The sequence below is a fragment of the Gossypium arboreum genome, chromosome 1 (genome assembly GCF_025698485.1).
Source record: "Gossypium arboreum isolate Shixiya-1 chromosome 1, ASM2569848v2, whole genome shotgun sequence".
Taxonomy (NCBI): Eukaryota; Viridiplantae; Streptophyta; class Magnoliopsida; order Malvales; family Malvaceae; genus Gossypium; species Gossypium arboreum.
The window spans coordinates 2,571,142-2,588,488 of NC_069070.1; the positions used below are offsets into that span (position 1 = coordinate 2,571,142).

A 17,347-nucleotide genomic window follows, 5' to 3' on the forward strand; every position below is an offset into this window, starting at 1 on the left:
TATTAAATAATCTACTATAGTCTCAATAATATAAAATATGATTTAAGCTTAAGTTTATTTATGTTTGTTGTAACTTCACTCATATACAATTTTAAAAATGAACTCTTACCGACAAAAATAGGTAATCTCTTAAATTTTACTAAAAGACCTCAAGGGTATATATATGTATATAGTAGTAGCTATGTAATAGGAATCAAATTGTTAATAGATTATTGTTTATTACCGAATACCGTTAGAAAGGATTACCATTGCTTAGCGGTAAAATCAAAAAGTGTTGTCTCCCTTAGTGGTGGTAGAGAAGAAGAACACTCGTTGTCAGCCATTTAGAATAAAAATTTAGAATAAAAATTTACAACGATTTGATTATACACTCAAATAAGTTTTGAATAATCATACAAAATCTGTAAGCAAAGACCTTAATATATAAGTCTTCTTATCGAGGAAAGAGATAAGATAGAGATAAAATAGGAAGAAAGCTTCTTCAATTTTGCTGTAATAAGTTAATAGAGATTAGGTCAGCATATTTCAATTAATCAACTAAATCAAATTAATTAGATTAATCATTTACCGAAGTATGTTATATAAATATTTTAATAAATATAATGCTATATAAACATTTTCATGGACGCCAACCATTCATGGCTGCTGTGCTGAATGCTATTTTAGTACCATAAATTCTGGCCACTTCCTAGTAGGCACTGCCCTTACCTGGGTAAATCTCAGTGTAAAAATTTCCTGGCTTTCGTCACAAAAACGAAAAAGATGTTCCAAACAGCTTACAGCTCGTTTTCATGGCTGTTGAATGGTGGCAACCAAAAAGATGGATTCCTACCAGCAGCTTTCCCATTTCTGGTTGCCACATTGGGGATTTCACTCTGGTACTTATTTCTAAAGGCAAGGAAACCGATGGCTCCATTACCGCCTGGTCCCATGGGTTGCCATTAGTGGGGTATCTTCCATTTCTTGGATTCGATAATCTCCATCTGGTCTTTACGGAGTTGGCCGGAGTTTACGGTCCTATCTACAAACTTTGGCTTGGAAACAAGCTAACCGTAGTAATTAGCTCTCCATCGCTTGTAAAAGAAGTGGTTCGTGACCATGATATAGCCTTTTCAGAGCGAGAACCTCCCATTGCTGCACAGATTATTACCTTCGGCTCCAATGATATTGCATTCGACTCTTACAGCAGTCCCAGCTGGAAAAACAAGCGCAAAATTCTCGCATCCGATATGCTTAGCAACGCTAATCTTAATGCCTGTTATGATCTACGGCGAAAAAAAGTGATGAAAATGGTGGGGGATGTGTATTAAAACGTCGGTAAGCCGATTGATGTCGGTGAATTGGCATTTCGTACGTTAATCAGTTTGATCGGCAACATGGTGTGGGGAGGCGAAATCCAAGGAGAGCAAAGGACTATCGTGGAAAGTCAGTTCAAAAAGATTTTTGCAGAGATAATGGTGTTATTGGGAAAACCAAACATTTCCGATATTTTTCCATCGATTGCTTGGTTTGACATACAAGGCATAAATCCGTCAATCGTTCAATGAATTTTTGGATTTAGCGATTGAAGAAAGAATGAAGGAGACGGGTGAACAAAAATCTGATGTGTTACAGATGCTCTTGGATTTACATAAGAACCAAGATAGCCCTTCATCACTTACAATGAATCAAATCAAGGGTATCCTAGTAGTAAGATTTTGTATTTTAACTATCCTATTTTTTCATTTCCTTTTATTTGTTTTGGGTGCTAATGTATTTTAAATTAGAACATTGTGGTGGTTGTAACAGATACTGTTGAAAAGTCAAAAAATGGTGGGAGGTGCAATTGGCACCGAAAGAATAAAGCAAAAAGTGGTTGGCAAATTGAGTTTAAAGTTGAATGGGATAATTGCAAGTTTAGTCCCTAATTTTTTAGGCCATTTGCAAGTTAGTCTCTGAACCTTAACTATAAATAGGCCTAACCATTTCTCATTTCAACCATCCCAGCCAATCTTTCGCTCTTAGTTTTCTCTCTTCTCCCATTTAAGAATTCTTAAGGAATTCTATTTGTTTGTAATATTTTGGAGATAATAAAGTTATCATCTGGTGCTAGTGCCCGAGGACGTAGGTATAATTTACCGAACCTCGTTAAAACTCTTGTGTTTTTTCTTGTCCTATTTTTCTTTCAATATTTGAGGATATAATAGTAGTATTTAATTGTACTATTAAATTACGATAGAAGGGATATTCTGACTAAGGAAAGACTTGGTACTTAAGAAATCCTTGTGATCCACCTCTCTTTCCTGGGAATTAAACTTTGTGTGATTTTTTAGAACAATAATTTACACGATTCCGACCCTATTGAAACAACAAGTGGTATCAGAGCCGAAGGTTAATCGTAGTATGCTCTGTGGTTACAATTTAAACTGATCTTCTACATTAGAAAAGATTTCCTTAGGTATATTGAAAGATTATGGAGAAAACGGTCGGTTTAAGAGCTTCAACATCGTCCATATGGACAAGACCGACAATTGCAACTGCAAGATTGGCCGTGGAGATCTTTGATGGCACGGGCCATTTTGGTATGTGGCAAAGTGAGGTTCTAGATGCCCTTTTTCAGCAGGGTCTAGACATTGCCATTGATGAAGAGAAACCAAATGATGTACAGGAGAAAGACTGGAAGGCGATCAATCGGTTGGCATGTGGCACAATTCGGTCATGCCTTTCTCGAGAGTAGAGGTATGCTTTTTCAAAGGAGACTTCTGCAAATAAGTTGTGGGTAGCACTTGAAGAAAACTTTTTGAAGAAAAACAGTCAAAATAAGTTCCACTTGAAGAAAAGACTGTTTCACTTCACTTACGTCCCAAGTACCACAATGAATGATCACATCACCAAATTTAATCAGTTAGTCACTGATTTGCTAAATATGGATGAGACATTCAAAGATGAAGATTTGGCTTTGATGCTGTTAGGGTCACTTCCTGAGGAGTTTGAGTTCCTAGAAACTACTCTACTTCATGGCAGGAGTGATATATCTCTGAGCGAAGTCTGTGCGGCCTTATATAGTTATGAACAGAGAAAGAAGGACAAACAGAAAAACTCAATCAGAGATACAGAAGCTTTAGTAGTCCGAGGTCGTTCATATACTCGAAAGAAAACTCAAAAGGAGAGATCAAAGTCAAAGTCCAGACTCGGGAAAGATGAATGTGCCTTTTGTCATGAGAAAGACCACTGGAAGAAAAATTGTTCAAAGCTGAAGAATAAGGGAAAAGTTGCTGTAGATGCTTGTGTTGCAAAGCATGATACCAGTGACTCTAAACTATCACTGGTTGCATCATCATCTTCGTTCCATTCAGATGAGTGGATATTGGATTCGGGTTGTACCTATCATATGTCCCCTAATTGGGAGTGGTTCTCTGATTTAGTAGAACTAAATGGAGGAGTTGTTTATATGGGCAATGACAATGCCTGTAAAACTGTTGGGATAGGTTCAATCCAATTAAAGAATCAAGATGGATCAAGCAGAGTTCTGACTGATGTTCAGTACGTGCCCAGTTTGAAGAAAAATCTCATCTCATTGGGAGCCTTGGAATCCAATGGTTCAGTTGTTACTATGAGAGATGGGGTTTTGAAAGTGACATCTGGCGTACTTGTGATATTGAAGGGCATCAGGAAAAATAACTTGTATTACTACCAAGGTAGTACAGTTATTGGAGTAGTCGCTGCAGCTTCCGGTAACAAAGAATTGGACTCGATGCAGTTGTGGCATATGAAGTTGGGACATGCCAGTGAAAAATCCTTGCAAATTCTGGCAAAGGAAGGATTGTTGAAACGTGCAAAGGCTTGCAAATTAAAATTTTGCGAGCATTGTGTTCGGGAAAGCAAAAGAGAGTGAAATTGAATCGCTATCCATAATACAAAAGTATTTTGGAATATGTTCACTCGAGATATGTGGGGCCTTCCAAAACACCTTCGTTGGGAGGAAAACACTATTTTGTTACTTTTGTTGATGACTTTTCCAGAAGAGTTTGGGTGTATACCATGAGAACTAAGGATGAAGTGCTTGGAGTTTTTCTTAAATGGAAAACTACGATCGAAAACTAGACTGGCAAGAAAATCAAGCAGCTTAGGACGGACAATGGAGGGGGATATAAAAGTGATCCGTTCTTCGATGTGTGCCAAGAGTATGGTATTGTTCGACACTTTACAGTTAGGGATACACTACAGCAGAATGGAGTGGCAGAGCGTATGAATCGCGTAGCACCCCAAACCCGGCCCAGAAGTTATGGCCGGATCCGGCATGCCACATCAAAAACGTAAAAAAAAAAATTCATTCTAAGTCCAGAAAATCGTACTTGATGTTCAAAAGATTAATTCATTAAGGGTTAAGGTGAATGGAAGCCGTGCACCGGTAGGAAACCGGAAAAGAGGTGGTGAGTCCATCGATCGCTTAAGTACCAAGCTCCTTCGGATCCAATCCTGACATGCATACCGCCATTGCCACACCTTAACGTCATGGATATTTCTAGGAAACTGATTCGACTAAGTCATTTTTAGGAAAAATGATTAATTTTGGAAAATACTTTCATTGCGGAAGCTTTGCTTGTTGTCGTGTTATTTTGAAATCAATTGTTGTTTTTGAAAACGCGCCCTAAAGCCATCCAATTTCAACAGTTAAAATAAGTATTACCTATCTTAGTAATACATATTAAAAACCACCAAAAATAAATAAGCAGCCTTATTACATTTAAAAGCCTAAAAACTTCAAACGTAAATAAAAGGATGTCCAGTTCACCAGAAGAAAATCAAACTTTCAGAACGGGTGGCCACTCCGAATTCCCTCACGACTCTAAGCCCACTATGGTTGGGGATTTCTGCGTAGATGAAAATAAAAGGGTGAGTTTGGGGAAACTCGGTGTAAAATAACCCAACCATAGTCTAAATCAGCTCAACCCACGTAAATGAATAAGTTAGCCTTAGCCTGAGCGAATTGAGAATAAAGCCCATAGGCCCATAATGTAACGTAACGAGCAGATATTACATGTTTATGTAGAAACCCAACCATATCCAACCGTATACACCCCCATACCAACCTTACACCGTGTGAGGAGACAACTCGACCCACCCAACCGCTACACACCACAGAATTTGCAGCATGGCTGCCAGAACAGATAATGTGACAGAGTCACCAGATACAGATAATCGTGGCAGAGCCACCAGAACAAATATATGTGGCAGAGCCACTAGATCAGATATTTGTGGCATAGCCACCAGGACGCTTCCTCCATAATATAACCCATGTCCCCATGCAACAGATATATAATCATGGCATGCATCATACAGAATCAGATCGTCATGCTTTTCAGTCAAAATTAACCCTAGGGGTATAACGGTAATTTTGCACCTAGGGGTATAACAGTAATTTTCCATACATAGGGGTATTATAGTAATTTAGCTACTTTTAGCGTTTTCATGCATATCCTAACTATTTACGTACTATCAAAATACTTACACAAGATACTTACGAATTGGGCCCGTTGGCCCATGAACCCGATCTTTGGCCCATTAAGCCCAAATTATCAAAATGTACGAAATCGCTGTATTTCAGTTTATTACTTTAGATTACCAAATATACAAACCCAACTATCTTACAAGCATTCGCTTTTCAAGAAGTTCCCAAAATACCGACTTTTCGGCATTTCGCTTTTCGGCTTTTGCCAATCTAGTCTATGAGAGGTGTCGGTTACACACATTTATGACGATATCTTGTGAGATCCACACACGAACCGCCTACAATTGGATTACTAACACGTTAATCTAATTATTCAAATACAAACTACGTATTAACCCCTTACAATATTCGGCCAACCACACCTACAGATCATAGTAAGCTTATAAGAAATCAATAAGCAACTCATTAACAAATTTTTGTCAATGTTTACCACATAATCATAATTTCACTGCAAGCTGTCTTCCTGAGCAACAGTCCCTAAATCATTTATAACTGGAGCTACAAAACTCCAAATCAAGTTCCGTTAAATTTCCCTGAAAATAGACTCATATATCTTCTATCCATAAAATTTTCAGAATTTTTGGTTTAGCCAATCAATACCAGAATTTTCTCAAAGTTTCCCATGTTTCACTGTTTGACTAATCTGACCACTCTTCATTACGAATCAAATTTCTCATTGTACAAAATTCAGAATATGTTCTTGTTTATTTCATTAGAAACTAGACTCAATAAGCTTTAATTACATAATTTATTCAGCTTCTAATTCTTCTCCCAAAATTTATGGTGATTTTCCAAAGTCACGTTACTGCTGCTGTCCCAAGCAAATTTATTACCAAATCACTCTTTCACACATACCTTGCATGCATGTTATTTAAACATGTATATCACCAATCAATCATCACATATCTATGATTTTACTTAAGTATAATCTCCATTTCATCATTTTAAAGCACAACATGTTAGCTGATTTTTCCCTTTAACATCTAAGGCACATGCATGCTCATTTGTTTGGCTCAACTTCACCTATCTTCCATTTTTCATCAAAAGAACATGAAACGACAACCATTTCCTTCATTTTAATTCATGACTAAATGCTCACAACACAACTAAAAATCAAAATATACTTCAAGAGTTAAGGTAGAATCAAGAAGAGCTCATGAACCTTAAAATAGAAGCAAGGTACCAAGAACTTACCTTCAATTTTCCTCCTCCTAATGACCAAATACTCAAGAGCTTTCTCCTCTCCTTTCTCTTCTCTAACTTTCAGCTATGATGAACAAAGATGGACAAAACTTTGTTCTTTTCACCCCTTTTTCTTTTAATAAAACTTCATATTTCATCCATTTAATTCTTTAATACAAAAGACATGAAATTCTTATCATGAAATATTTACCTAACCCATTATCATGAAACATTTACCTAACCCATTATCATGAAACATTTACCTAACCCATTATCATGGAACATTTACCTAACCTATTATCATTGAACATTTACCTAACCTATTATCAATTTGTATCAATTTGTACCATAAATTATGGATATCAAGTGTACATTTTGTCTACAACAACATGATGGCTAGCCACTTCATGTAAATGGGAGGTTTGTCATGCAAATCCTCCTATTTTGCACTCCTATTTATTTGGCCACTTCAATTTAGCCTATAGCATTTTCAAACATTTTCACATAGGTCCTATTTCATAATTTCACCCTCTTTTTCTTATGGAACAAAAATTAACTAAAATTGTCGGGTTCTATCTTAAGTTTGGGCTTTCTAGAGGCCCACTAACATAATTAAACCTATGCCAACATTCACAGGATTCCCGAAAATTGGGCGTTACAACTCTACCCTCCTTAAAGAAATTTCGTCCTCGAAATTTACCTAATCCAAACAAATGAGGGTATTGCTGTTGCATCGTCTCTTCTGGCTCCCAAACTCTGAAGTTTCCCCTTCCTTAACTTGTTGAAAACGAGTGACCAAAGACTCATCGTTCAACTGTTTTTCCTTAATCTGATCCACCTAGGTTGGCCTCACTTGCAACTCAGCCAACAGACTTCCATCATCATACAGACTTAGACGAGCAAACATTACTCTCAGATCAGATACAGCTCTACGACTTAGAGCATCGGCTACCACATTAGCCTTGCTTGGGTGATACTCGATCGAGCAATCATAATTCTTAAGCAACTCAATCCATCTTCTTTGCCTAAGGTTCAGCTCCTTCTGAGTCAACAAATACTTAAGACTCTTATGGTCAGTGTATATAGTACACCTTTCTCCGTACAAGTAATGTCTCCAAATCTTAAGTGCAAATATCACTGCTGCCAACTCTAAATCATGAGTCAAATAGTTTCCCTCATGAGGCTTAAGCTATCGTGATGCATATGCAACCACCTTACCCTCTTGCATTAATACGCAGCCCAAACCCACGTGTGATGCGTCACTGTACACACTAAAATCCTTCCCAGACTCTGGCTGAATTAACACAGGTGCTTCAGTCAGAACTTTCTTCAACTTCTCAAAAGCTTCCTGCTGCTTCTCAGTCCATACAAACGGTACTCCTTTTCTTATGAGTTTTGTCAAAGGTGCTGCCATCACAGAAAAACCTTCCATAAACCTTCTGTAGTATCATGCTAGTCCTAGAAAACTTCGTATTTCTGACATTGACCTAGGCGGCTTCCACTCTAAAATCGCTTCAATTTTCCGAGGGTCCACCTTAATCCCCTCAACAGAGACCACATGTCCTAAGAAGGTTACCTCCCTCAACCAAAATTCACACTTGCTGAACTTCGGAAAGAGTTCCTTCTCCCTTAATACTTACAGCACTATACGGAGATGCTCATTATGTTTCGCTTCGCCGAATATACCAGGATATCGTCAATAAAGACGACTACGAACTGATCCAAAAATGATTGGAACACACGATTCATCAGATCCATAAACGCTACAAGAGCGTTCGTTAGTCCAAATGGCATAACCAGAAACTCGTAATGACCATACCGAGTCCTGAATGTCGTCTTTTGGATATCTGCCTCCTTGACCCTTAACTGATGATATCTAGATCGAAGGTCGATATTGGAAAATACGGAAACTCCTCTAAGCTAGTCGAATAGATCGTCAATCTTTGGTAGTGGATACTTATTCTTAATCGTCATTTTGTTCAACTGGCAATAATCAATGCACATCCGCACGTACCATCCTTCTTTTTCACGAATAGCACCGGTGCTCCCCATGGAGACACGCTTGGCCTAATGAAGTCCTTGTCCAACAACTCTTGAATTTGAGCCTTTAACTCCACTAACTTCTTCAGTGCCATCCTATACAGTGTGATGGACACAAGCGCCGTTCCAGGCAACAAATCTATTCCAAACTCAACTTCTCGGTTCAGAGGCAATCCTGGAAGCTCCTCCGGAAAACATCTTGGAACTCCTTTACAGTCCCTAACCTTATCCACTATCGTCCCTCCTCTTCTGACTGACTTACAAATGCCAAATAGGCCTCACAACCTTTTCGAATCCACTTTTCGACTCTTAAAGCCGACACCACATTGGACAAAAATCCCTTCGCTCACCTATCACCATAACCTCATCATCCTTTGTGGTCCTTAACACCATTCATTTAGCAAAGACAATCCGAGTCACCTTATGCTTAACAAGCCACCCATTCCTAAAATGAGATCAAACTCTCCGACGGTAACTCCATCGATCTCCGGGAAAATCCTACCTTGAGTTTCTAAAGGTACACCCTATCTGCTTTGTTTACCCTAACCGAAAGTGACCCAAAGGACTTACTACAGATACCCCACTTACAATCTCCTCGAGCGGTCCAAGTTGTCCATAATCCGCTCGTGGCCTCCAACCAATATTCCGCCACATTCGGGCTATACCAGACACGCCTTTAAAGATCTCCGCTCCGTTAGCTCAAGTCATTCGAAATCGATCCTCGAATTACATTGCCGAACTTGTCCGGCAACCCTTTCCGAACACGAAGCATTACCGTGACGGGCATCATCCCCGCACCGCGCCATGAGACTTCTACCTCTGTTGTTTGGTGGTACAGGTGCATCCACCAAAGCATATGTCTCAAAGACTAAGATCTCGCTCGAACACTTCCTCGGCTCCGTCCCACGGCCTCTTGTACTCATATCGTATTATCTTGATTCGAATTTTTATGCATCAATTAATATTCCGGTGTTTATTACAGATGTTTTATGAATCGACAAGAGTTCGAGTTTGTTTTCGCAGAATCAAGTCTAGCTACAATTTCGATCTCTTATCGATTTTCCTATGGTTTCAGATCATCCTATCTAGAGTATCCTAGCGAGATTTTAGTACGACATGATAAGTCGAAAAATATTCGAAGAGTTCGAGTAATACTTACGAGGCTTGGTAGGAGATTGAATGCCACCTTCTAAAGATCTAAATTTTGAAAATCGAGTTTTTCAGATTTTTATAAAATTTTCGCTTTAAAAATATTTGTTTTGTAAACCCATTCCACAGTAGAGTTGTTGCAACCTAGGCTCGATACCACTAAATGTAGCACCCCAAACCCGCCCGAAGTTATGGCCGGATCCGAATGCCACATCAAAACGTAAAAAAAATTCATTCTAAGTACGAAAATCGTACTTGATGTTCAAAAGATTAATTCATTAAGGGTTAAGGTGAATGGAAGTCATGCACCGTAGGAAACCTAAAAGAGGTGGTGAGTCCATCGATCGCTTAAGTACCAAGCTCCTTCGGATCCAATCCTAGACATGCATACCGCCATTGCCACACCTTAACGTCATGGATATTTCTAGGAAGCTGATTCGATTAAGTCATTTTAGGAAAAGTGATTAATTTTGGAAAATACTTTCATTGCGGAAGTTTTGCTTGTTGTCGTGTTATTTTGAAATCAATTGTTGTTTTTGAAAACGCGCCTAAAGCCATCCAATTTCAACAGTTAAAATAAGTATTACCTATCTTAGTAATACATATTAAAACCACCAAAATAAATAAGCGGCCTTATTACATTTAAAAGCCCAAAACTTCAAACGTAAATAAAAGGATGTCCAGTTCACGGAAGAAAATCAAACTTTCGAGCGGTGGCCACTCAAAATTCCCTCACGCTCCAAGCCCACTATGGTTGGGGATTTCTGCGTGGATGAAAATAAAAGGGGTGAGTTTGGGGAAACTCGGTGTAAAATAACCCAACCATAGTCTAAATCAACTCAACCCACGTAAATGAATAAGTTGGCCTTAGCCGAGCAATTCGAATAAAGCCCATAGGCCCATAATGAGCGTAACAGATATTACATGTTTATGTAGAAACCCAACCATATCCAATCAGTATACACCCCATACCAACCTTACACCGTGGGGAGACAACTCGACCCACCCAACCGCTACACACCACAGAATTTGCAGCATGGCTGCCAGAATAGATAATGTGATAGAGTCACCAGATACCAGAACAAATATATGTGGCTGAGCCACTAGATCAGATATTTGTGGCGTAGCCACCAGGACGCTTCCTCCATAATATAACCCATGTCCTCATGCAACAGATATATAATCATGGCATGCATCATACAGAATCAGATCGTCATGCTTTTCAGTCAAAATTAACCCTAGAGGTATAACGGTAATTTTGCACTTAGGGGTATAACAGTAATTTTCCATACATAGGGGTATTATAGTAATTTAGCTACTTTTAGCGTTTTCATGCATATCTTAACTATTTACGTACTATCAAAATACTTACCGCGCATACTTACCGAATTGGGCCCGTTGGCCCATGAACCCGATCTTTGGCCCATTAAGCCCAAATTATCAAAATGTACGAAATCGCGCGTACTTCAGTTTATTACTTTAGATTACCAAATATACAAACCCAACTATCTTACAAGCATTCGACACTTCATAAGTTCCCAAAATACCGACTTTTCGGCATTTCGACTTTTCGCTTTTGCCAATCTAGTCTATGAGAGGTGTCGATTACACACATTTGCTTGCGACGATATCTTGTGAGATCCACACACGAACCGCCTACAATTAGATTACTAACACGTTAATCTAATTATTCAAATACAAACTACGATTAACCCCTTACAATATTCGCCAACCACACCTACAGATCATAGTAAGTTTATAAGAAATCAATAAGCAACTCATTAACAAATTTTTGTCAATGTTTACCACATAATCATAATTTCACTGCAAGTTGTCTTCCTGAGCAACAGTTACTAAATCATTTATAACTGGAGCTACGAAACTCCAAATCAAGTTCCGTTAATTTTCCCTGAAAATAGACTCATATATCTTCTATCCATAAAATTTTCAGAATTTTTGGTTTAGCCAATCAATACCAGATTTTTCTCAAAGTTTCTCATGTTTCACTGTTTGACTAATCTGACCACTCTTCATTACGAATCAAATTTCTCATTGTACAAAATTCAGAATATGTTCTTGTTTATTTCATTAGAAACTAGACTCAATAAGCTTTAATTACATAATTTATTCAGCTTCTAATTCTTCTCCCAAAATTTATGGTGATTTTCCAAAGTCACGTTACTGCTGCTGTCCCAAGCAGATTTATTACCAAATCACTCTTTCACACATACCTTGCATGCATGTTATTTAAACATGTATATCACCAATCAATCATCACATATCTATGATTTTACTTAAGTATAATCTCCATTTCATCATTTTAAAGCACAACATGTTAGCTGATTTTTCCTTTAACATCTAAGGCACATGCATGCTCATTTGTTTGGCTCAACTTCACCTATCTTCCATTTTTCATCAAAAGAACATGAAACAACAACCATTTCCTTCATTTTAATTCATGACTAAATGCTCACAACACAACTAAAAATCAAAATATACTTCAAGAGTTAAGGTAGAATCAAGAAGAACTCATGAACCTTAAAATAGAAGCAAGGTACCAAGAACTTACCTTCAATTTTCCTCCTCCTAATGACCAAATACTCAAGAGCTTTCTCCTCTCCTTTCTCTTCTCTAACTTTCAGCTATGATGAACAAAGATGGACAAAACTTTGTTCTTTTCACCCCTTTTTCTTTTAATAAAACTTCATATTTCATCCATTTAATTCTTTAATACAAAAGACATGAAATTCTTATCATGAAACATTTACCTAACCCATTATCATGAAACATTTACCTAACCCATTATCATGGAACATTTACCTAACCCATTATCATTGAACATTTACCTAACCTATTATCAATTTGTATCAATTTGTACCATAAATTATGGATATCAAGTGTACATTTTGTCTACAACAACATGATGGCTAGCCACTTCATGTAAAATGGGAGGTTTGTCATGCAAATCCTCCTATTTTGCACTCCTATTTATTTGGCCACTTCAATTTAGCCTATAGCATTTTCAAACATTTTCACATAGGTCCTATTTCATAATTTCACCCACTTTTTCTTATGGAACAAAAATTAACTAAAATTGTCGGGTTCTATCTTAAGTTTGGGCTTTCTAGAGACCCACTAACATAATTAAACCTATGCCAATATTCACAGGATTCCCGAAAATTGGGGCGTTACAAATCGAATATTGCTAGAGAAAGTTCGATGTATGTTGTCCAATGCTGGGTTGGGCAAGCAATTTTGGGCTGAGGTTGTGACATACGCTGGCCATCTTGTTAATCGTTTGCTATCATCTGCATTAGAAAGAAAAACTCCTATGGAGGTATGGTCTGGAAAAACGGCTACAGATTAGGATTCCTTACATGTGTTTGGATCCACTGCATATTACCATGTGAAGGAGTCAAAATTAGATCCGAGGGCAAAGAAAGCTCTATTTATGGGAATCACTTCTGGAGTGAAGGGATTTCATCTTTGGTGCTTAGACAAAAAGAAAATAATCTGTAACAAAGATGTTACCTTTGATGAATTTGCCACATTGAAAAAGGTAGCAGATGAAGATATTCAGACAAGCGATACTCCACAGCAGGTGGAGTGTACTCCAAAACAGATGGAGTTTGAGCAGATGGGGATTTGCCCAGTTAATAAGTCTAATTCTCCAGCCACAATGGAGGAATTAGAGATTGAAGAGGTTCTGACCCAAGAACCATTAAGTACACCAGAACCAGTTGTAGTTGCAAGGCCACGGAGAGAAATTCGTAGACCTGCTCGATTTACTGATATGGTAACCTACGTCCTTCCCGTTGTTGATGATGATATTCCTGTCACTTATGAAGAAGCAATGCAAAGCTTAAAAAGTGACAAATGGAAAAGCGCATGGATGAAGAAATGCAGTCTCTCCGGAAGAACAATACTTGGGAGTTGGCGCAATTACCGAAAGGTAAAAGGGTAATCGGATGCAAGTGGGTATTCGCAAAGAAAGATGGATCTCCTAGCAAGAAAGATGTTCACTACAAGGCAAGATTGGTAGCTAAAGGCTACGCTCAGAAGGAGGGAATTGACTACAATGATGCATTTTCCCCTGTTGTGAAGCATTCGTCCATTAAAATTTTGTTGGCCTTGGTAGCACAGTTGAATTTGGAGCTAGCTCAACTTGATGTTAAGATGACTTTCTTGCATGGTGAGTTAGAAGAGGAGATCTATATGACTCAGCCTGAAGGATACACAGATGCTGGTGGTAGAAATTGGGTTTGTAAGCTGAACAAATCGCTATATGGATTGAAGCAATCCCCGAGGCGATGGTACAAGCGATTTGATAGCTTTATGATAAAGCGTATACACAAGAAGCAAATATGACAATTGTGTGTATTTGCAGAAGCTGCATGACGAATCTTTCATTTATCTACTCTTGTATGTTGATGATATGTTAATCGCTTCGAAGAGCCAAAAGGAGATAGATAAGCTGAAGGCTCAGTTGAATCAAAAGTTTGAGATGAAAGATCTAGGTGAGGCCAAGAAGATTCTCGGCATGGATATAAGTAGAGATAGATAGAGAGGCAAGCTTTGTTTGAATCAGAAGCAATATCTGAAAAAGGTATTACAATGTTTTGGTGTAAATGAAAACACAAAATATGTAAGTACCCCACTTGCTTCTCATTTGAAACTTAGTGTTCAATTATCTTCGAAAACTGAAGAAGAAAGAGAATATATGGCAAAAGTCCCATATGCTAATGCGGTTGGGAGTTTGATGTATGCGATGGTGTGTAAACGGCCTGACATTTCACAAGCTGTTGGAGTTGTGAGCAGGTATATGCATGATCCTGGAAAAGGAAATTGGCAAGCTGTGAAATGGATTCTACGGTATCTTCGAAAAATCGTAGACATTGGTTTAGTTTTTGAAAAGGATGAAACACTTGGTCAGTTTGTCGTTGGATATGTTGATTCCGACTTTGCTTGTGATTTAGATAAATGTTGTTCAACTACGGGGTATCTGTTTACTCTTGCTAAAGCCCCAGTGAGTTGGAAGTCTACCTTATAGTCTACAGTAGCTGTGTCTACTATAGAGGCAGAATATATGGCAGTTACAGAAGCTGTTAAGGAGGCTATTTGGCTTAATGGATTGTTGAAAGACTTAGGAGTTGTTCAAAGTCACATTAGTCTATATTGTGACAGTCAGAGCGCTATTCATTTAGCGAAAAATCAAGTCTATCATTCAAGAACCAAGCATGTCGATGTAAGATATCACTTTGTGCGGGAAGTCTTTGAAAAAGGAAAAATTCTACTTCAGAAGATTCCGACAACAGATAATCCCGCAGATATGATGACCAAGGTGGTAACAACAATCAAGTTTAATTATTGTTTGAACTTGATTAACATCTTGAAAATTTGAGCACCTTTAAGTGTATGGCGCTCAAGAGCGTATTTGGAGGCACTACAAAAGATAGCTTTATCGAATTTGGGGAGTTGAAGGAAGTGTGTGAAGATGTGATTATCCTAATCAAATCTTCAAGGTGGAGATTGTTGAAAAGTCAAAAATGGTGGGAGGTACAATTGGCACCGAAAGAATAAAGTAAAAAGTGGTTGGCAAGTTGAGTTTAAAGTTGAATGGGATAATTGCAAGTTTGGTCCCTAATTTTTTAGGCCATTTGCAAGTTAGTCCCTGAACCTTAACTATAAATAGGCCTAACCATTTCTCATTTCAACCATCCCAACCAATCTTTCTCTCTTAGTTTTCTCTCTTCTCCCATTTGAGAATTCTTAAGGAATTCTATTTGTTTGTAATATTTTGGAGATAATAAAGTTATCATCTGGTGTTAGTGCCCGAGGACGTAGGTATAATTTACCGAACCTCGTTAAAACTCTTGTGTTTTTTCTTGTCCTATTTTTCTTTCAATATTTGAGGGTATAATAGTAGTATTTAATTGTACTATTAAATTACGATAGAAGGGATATTCTGACTAAGGAATGACTTGGTACTTAAGAGATCCTTGTGATCCACCTCTCTTTCCTGGGAATTGAACTTTGTGTGATTTTTTAGTACAATAATTTACACGCTTCCGACCCTATTGGAACAACAGATACTACTTCGGGTTCAACAGAGTGGGCAATGTCAAAGCTGATGCAACATTCAGAAATAATGGAGAAAGTGAAGAAAGAATTAAATGATGCCATTGGGGTAAACAACACTGTTGAAGAGTTTCACTTGCCTAATTTAAGATACCTAAATGCAGTGATAAAGGAAACCTTCCGATTACATCCAGTATTGCCGCTCCTTGTTCCCCGATGTTCAGCCCGATCGCTCACTGTGGGTGGCTATACCATACCAAAGGGTAGTAGGGTGTTCCTAAATATGTGGTCCATTCACTTGGACCCCAATATTTGGGATAATCCTATGAAATTTCAACCTGAGAGATTCTTGAATGAGCCTGAAAAATTAGATTTCCGTGGAAATGATTTTCAGTATGTGCCGTTCGGGTCCGGAAGGAGAAAGTGTCTTGGCATTAACTTGGGGGAGAAGATGTTATCTTTCATATTGGCCTCATTGCTGCATTCTTTTGAATGGAAATTGCCCCAAGGCGAAAAGGTTGACCTTTCTGGTAATTTTGGAATCATTATGGGTAAAAAGAACCCTCCGCATCTTATTCCCACACCAAGATTAACTAATCTTGAGCTTTACAAAAGGCAATTGTAAGCTGCTGATAAGTGTGCAATTTTCTTATTTATCAGTGATATTTTTCGCCTTCAATTACGATATTTATGTTATTAATATATTATTTATACCTATATTTTATTTATTATTGGTTTACGAATAGTTAGAGAAAAAATAAGTTAAAAGTTTATTTTTGATAAATTTTTGTGATTTGAACTTTCAGAAAATATAACTTTAGTATTTTGATCTTAAATTAAGCTGCACATAATATATCGATTTGAAGGGAATTATGATACACTCTATAACATTAAATTAATTTGTTCTAATATTATCTAAATCGAATCGAATCAATCAGTCAAATCAATTAAATCAAGAGTCGGTTGGAGTACTGATTTGAAAGACTTTAAACTGGTTGAATAAAGAATCGAAACAAACCCATTCAACCAGACTAAAAGATTAATTTAGAGTCGGTTGGAGTACTGATTTGAAATACTTTAAACTGGTTGAATAAAGAATCGAAATAGACGCATTCAACCAGACTAAAAAATTAATTTCAACACTGAATTAACACATACCCAACTCAACCTAGTTATGAAAACATATATTAATCATCTTAAAAAAAATGAAACAGGTAAAAATTTGAAGAAATTACTATAATAAAGAGAATTAATAAAGCATGGAGTACTTGTATTTTGTTATTAAAAAAATTGGTGGGAGGGGACACTTGGGGTCTGTCATGTGCGTCATTGTGTAGTGTATTCAATTCAAGGCAGCGCAATCTTTCCATGGACTGACTATATAGTAGGACATAAATGATGATTATT

General features: G+C 37.6%; 1 pseudogene; it reads left to right on the forward strand.

The window, feature by feature from the left end:
- The first annotated feature begins 629 nt into the window (after window positions 1-629).
- Window positions 630-16,565, forward strand: LOC108482627 (labd-13Z-ene-9,15,16-triol synthase, chloroplastic-like; annotated as a pseudogene).
- Window positions 16,566-17,347: the final 782 nt, after the last annotated feature.